At 44.7% G+C, this 5,605-nt stretch overlaps 1 pseudogene; it reads right to left on the bottom strand.

Moving 5' to 3' along the window:
• Nucleotides 1-2,306: 2,306 nt before the first annotated feature.
• On the bottom strand, nt 2,307-2,576 carry LOC113186643 (metallothionein-1C pseudogene; annotated as a pseudogene).
• Between the last annotated feature and the right edge of the window lie 3,029 nt (nt 2,577-5,605).

Here is a 5,605-nt window from a genome sequence, read left to right as displayed (position 1 = left end):
ATTTAGGGCTAGGAAAAGAGTTCTTAGATTTGACATTAAAAGTTTGGTGCATAAAAGGAAAAGATGATAGGACTTAATAAAGATTAAAAATTTTGAATCTACAAAAGCCCTTCTTAGGGAATGAGAAGACAAGATATGGTGTGGGAGAAAATATTTTCAGACCACATATCCAATAACGGACTATTATGTAGACTATGTTAGGCTCATTCAAAACTCAAAAATAAGAAAGAGAGCATTCCAACGTGACCATGGGCAGAAGACATGAATAGACATTTCACTGATGAAAATAGGCAGATGACAATATCACAAGAAGAGTTATTCAATATCATCAGCCATGAGAGTAAGGAAAATAAGACCTCGGTGAGATGTCACCACATACCTATCAGAAAGGCTTTTTTAAAAGTCACGTCACCAAATGCTGGTGATAGTGGAGAGAAACTGGATGACTCATATTTTGCTGATGGGCATGTAAATAGTTATCTACTCTGAAAATTATTTGGAAGTTTCTTGAAAAGCTAAACATATAACTACCATATGACCCAGCAATACACTTCTGGGAACTTTATTCCAGAGAAATGAAGATAAATATTCACATAAAAACCTGTGCACTAATGATCATAGCATCTTCACTGAAAATAGCCCAAACCCGAAAAGAAACCATGTGTCCTTCAATGTGTGAATGGCTGAGCAAACTGTGGTACCTTCATGCCATAGAATAATAGCAGCAAAAAAGAGGGCTGGGGGGCTGGGGATGTGGCTCAAGCGGTAGCGCGCTCGCCTGGCATGCGTGCGGCCCGGGTTCAATCCTCAGCAACACATACCAACAAAGATGTTGTGTCCGCCGAGAACTAAAAAAAAAAAAAATGAACATTGGAAATTCTCTCTCTCTCTCTCTCTCTCTCCTCTCTCTCTCTCTCTCTCTCTCTCTCTCTCTCTCTCTCTCTCTCTCTCTCCCTAAAAAAAAAAAAAAAAAAAAAAGAGGGCTGGGGTTGTGGCTCCATCAACATCTAAAAAAAATATTTTTAAAAAACCAGCATGTCACTCTATATCTTCAGCATTGACATTATTTGGGTGACACCTTGAACTTGATAAGAGCTTCTCTGAAAACCACTCACTGACACTATTAATCAAATATGAGATACTAAATGTAAGGGAAAGAATACATATTTAAAAAAAAAAAAGAGTGGCCAATCAGTATACTCAAGAACCCAGATGCATCCAAAGAATTACGCTGAGTGGTAAAAAAAGAGCCCCCGTAAATTTATAATAATAAAAATAATAAGCCAATCACAAAAGGATGTATGCAATACAATTTTACAAATGTCAAATTTTAGAAATGGAGAGTAGATCAGAGGTCGCCAAGTGTCTATAAAATGATAACATGAGGGATATTTTTGGTGTTGAAAATGATCTGTTTCTTAACTTTAGAGTTCTGCAAAATATTGCCAATGGGGAACACTGGGTAAGGGATACATGGAATCTCAGTATCGGTCTTTACGATTGCATGACTATATGTGACCTCCAAATACAAGTTTAAGGTAAAAAAAAAAGTCTGCATATGGAATCCTTCCATTTATAGGACGTTCTTGAAAAGAACACCATGTAGATACAGCACAAATCCAGCAGTTAGGAGTGGGTGAGGTGTGGAGACAGTGTGAGGGAGTTTTTCTGGAATGATAGAACTATTCTCTATCTTTTTTTATGTCAATAGTTACATGAATCTATGTGTGTATTAAATTTCAGAGACCCTTACATCAAAAAGAGAGGCGATTTTAATGTACAATCACTAAAAGAGATACTAATAACATATGCATCTCAATTGTTTTTTATAGAGTTTGGGCCAGTTTGGGTGGATAATAACCAAACACCAGTTTACAGTTCTTTGTCTCTTCATAGGTCTGGAAGAAATGCAGCATAGGGCACCAAGGCAAGTATAAAATTTGAAATTGAAAAATTTGGTATTGTATCTTGGCTCCACCGTTCGTTCAGTAGGTGTTTCCGTCAGTCTTCATTGCTTTCATCCATCAAGTGGGTAAACTGGCCACTTCCTAAGCACTGTTTGGAGGCTTAAATGAAATGAGAGACCAAGAGTCGTTGCAGGAGATCTGCAGATCCATAAGGATGCTAAGTATTTTCTACAGAAAATAAGTTGTATTTTAGTTGACTATTTTTGAATGTACTTAAACATGATTTTGATCAATGATATAAGTAATATAAGGTTAACTAACTTTATGTTTGTATGTATTTTTTTTTTCAAGTCAACAGCTTTTATTATCATCTGTACACTTCAAAGAAAAAGGAATGCTTCAAATGGGCCAGGGGACTAGGATAAGAAATGCAGGTTTGTGCACCTCACTCCATGTAAACATGGCGGCAGTGCTGTCCCCACACCAAGTGCAACAGCTGCACTCATCAGATGCCCCTTTGCGGACAGATCCCTAGGCACACCTGGCACAGCCTGTGGGGCAGCAGGAGCAGCGGCTCTTCTTGCAGGAGACGCATCTGCACTCTTTGCATGTGCAACAGCCAGAGCAGGTGCAGCAGCCACCAGTAGCAGGGGAGCAATTGGGGTTCATTTACAAGCAAAGAGAGTTGAGGTCTCAGGCAAAAGGTGAAGAGGCAGAGGAGCTGCTGGAAGGCATGCTCATTTTATATGTATTTTCACTCCATGAAAACTGAAAATAAAATTGGGAGGATCTGTATTTGCAAGTAGAAAGCATAAAGAATCTTTATATGTGAAGATACTAGAAGTCGGCAAGATGGCGTCTGGGTCATCGGGCAGCAGCTTAGTGCTTGGCACTGCTGTTGGCAGCAGCAGAGTGGCAGCAGTAGGAATACTGGTGGGGATGGCTGTCATCATTGTCATGTGTTTCACATGCTTTTTATTTTAATTTTTGTGATACTCTACCACTAAGCTACATCCCCAGCCCTTTTTATTTTGAGATAGGATCTTGCTAAATTGCTGAGGCTGGCTTTGAACTTGCAATCCTCCTGCCTCAGTCTCCCGATTCTCTAGGATTACAGGCATGTGCTACTGTGCAGCTTCTTATGGGCCAGGTTATATGAGCAAGGACCACACAGATGCCATTTTACCCTGAGACTCCATGTCATGTAAGAAATGCGCATCCATGGGAACACCCCACCTCTGTACCCATCAAGAGTGGCTTAGCATAGCATGTTTGGCAACACAAAATGGCAATTCTTTTTTTTTTTTAATATATACCTTTATTTTATTTATTTATTTTTACGTGGTGCTGAGGATGGAACCCAGTGCCTCACACGTGCTAGGCAAGTGCTCTATCACTGAGCTACTATACCCCAGCCCCAAATGACAATTCTCATACAATATAAAATTGTTCTGTTTCTGGTTCCCATTTTTCTTGATCGCTGAACCCTGTCAGAGAATGACTGTCTAGACGTTAGTGACCATTCTTTAATTTATACTCAACTAGGGTCACTTTGACCCACTTGCCCTGTTACTTATGATTTTAGATCCCATGATGTTTGTTTATGGTTTTGAATCATAGCAACAGCCCCTCATGATTAATGTGGCTTTGGACTATAAAAGGTGTACTCAAACCCTGGGAGTGGGTCAAAGGATGTAGACTTGCAGCCTGCCCCTTGGCCCGCCAGCTGGTGGAACCAGACTACCAGCTGAATAAAGTTTCCACCTCCTGCTTGAAGAACTCTGTGATTTATTGCAATCTCGCCATAACAAGCTCACGTGCATTATTTTACTTGAACTTCACAGTGGCCTGTGGGGGGGGGGGGAATGGCAGCAGTCATAAGCCCCATGTTATGGGGAAACATGAGGAGTCAGAGAGGATAAGTCTTTTTCCATTCAGCTTGGGTGAGTAAAGCTGCTCTCTAGAAAACAGTCAGCCCAGACTTAAGTTAAGACTGCCCTTGCGAGAAACCCATCTCCTTGGGGCTTCTCTGGAAGGTTGTCTAGGCCCTTCGGTGGGGGGCTATAATAGCCAGGCTTGAGGGCAGCTTAGCTCACCAGAAAGGACACTATTATGGGGCAGGGCTTCTGGTCCCAGGGAAAGATCTGTGCCTGGTTCCATCACCTCAAGAAAATGCACCCATTGGCCTTGCTCTCGGGGCCCCTCCAGCTCCTCTGTTTTGTAATTCTGACACCTGATACCATTGAGGCCTGCAGCTGCCCAGGGGCCCCTGTAAGCCCCCCATGGATAGGGCCGCTGCCGGCCACCTGCTCTGTGCTCAAAGACAAGTGAAGGCACAGCCCGGGCAGAGTGAGTACCAGAGGGAATGCCGTGTCATCTGATCCATAGCTGTTTAATCCTTTGACAATGCGCTCTGGGGACATGTCCGTGAAGGACGTCACCGAGGTGGGGGAAGAATACGGCCTGTTGTCTGGGCCCAGGACACAAAGGGCAGTCTGTATGCACGTGGGCACTCCCGACCCGGGCTGGATCAGCTGCTCTTGTTTCCTCTTCTCCGTCACAATACAACTACAGAGCTGCAGTCTGCCCTTCAACCCCCATCCCAGGAGAACTGGGCAACAGGAATTGTGCCCACTGGGTGCCCGCGGAGCATGGCCAGCAAGGCCAGCCTCCCGGCCCACTTGGCTCCAGGTAGTCTTAGAATTTCAACAGCCTGCTTTCCCCTGCCCTCATTTGCTGCCCTCTCGTCTCCCCTTTCTCTCACCCTCCCAGGCACACGTGTGAGTGGCAGATCAGGGTGATCTGGCCCCTGCAGATCACCAGGGAGCCAAGCCTGAAAGCTGAGGGATTACCCACTAGGCGGTGCGGTGGCCAGTCATGGCTCAGGCAGCGGGGAGGGGGGGGGGGGAAGCAGCAGCCACCCTGGCCCGCCACCCTGATCCTAGGAATCCAGGCAAGGGATCTTCTACTAAATAGTCCTAAAGGAGCCAGTGTGACATCAGAAGGCCTGGGACTGCAATGTTCTGCATTCCAGAAGTAGAATAGGCAACACTGTTCTTACCCCTGTGATTTAAAATGGGGATAATAGTTCTTACCCCATAGGGCTGTGGAGAGCCTCAGGCAGCGCTCAGCGAGGGCGAGATGTACGGAAACCCCGACACAGCTCGAGCTCCATGCATCAGCCACCGACACCGTGTGTGTGTGTGTGTGTGTGTGTGTGTGTGTGTGTGTGTGTGTTTACCCAATATTGAGTGCCTTCCATGTGTCAGACTCTGTGCTGGACCCTTGGGACACCTCAGGAAACAAAACACACAAAACTCCCTGCAATGACACAAGGAAACTTCCAATGGGGGAGATGTACCAAAAGCAATAAATGTGTTAAATAAGGAGGGTATACCATCTCTTGGAAGGTGATCAGGGCTTGGGGGAGAGTCCAACAGGGTAAGAGGAACCAAAGTTGGGAGGGAAGCGAAAGGGGTCAGGTATGTCATGCCCTTGTGACAGTTTGCTAAGGCTGCCTATCAAAGCTCCATAAACCCCAGCGTTTCAATTATAGTAATGGGTGGAGTTCTAGCAACTGGCGGTCCTTCTAAGGTACCAGGTCCCTGAATCCCCCCACAGGCTTCTTTTCCTAATTCCTCTGCAGGAAGGTGTGATCTGAATGTCCTTCTTTTTTTTCACCTCCCATCCACGGATCG

The sequence above is a fragment of the Urocitellus parryii genome, chromosome 11 (assembly GCF_045843805.1).
Source record: "Urocitellus parryii isolate mUroPar1 chromosome 11, mUroPar1.hap1, whole genome shotgun sequence".
Taxonomy (NCBI): Eukaryota; Metazoa; Chordata; class Mammalia; order Rodentia; family Sciuridae; genus Urocitellus; species Urocitellus parryii.
Note: the sequence above shows the minus strand (reverse complement) of the source record. Positions and strands in the feature narration are given on the sequence as shown.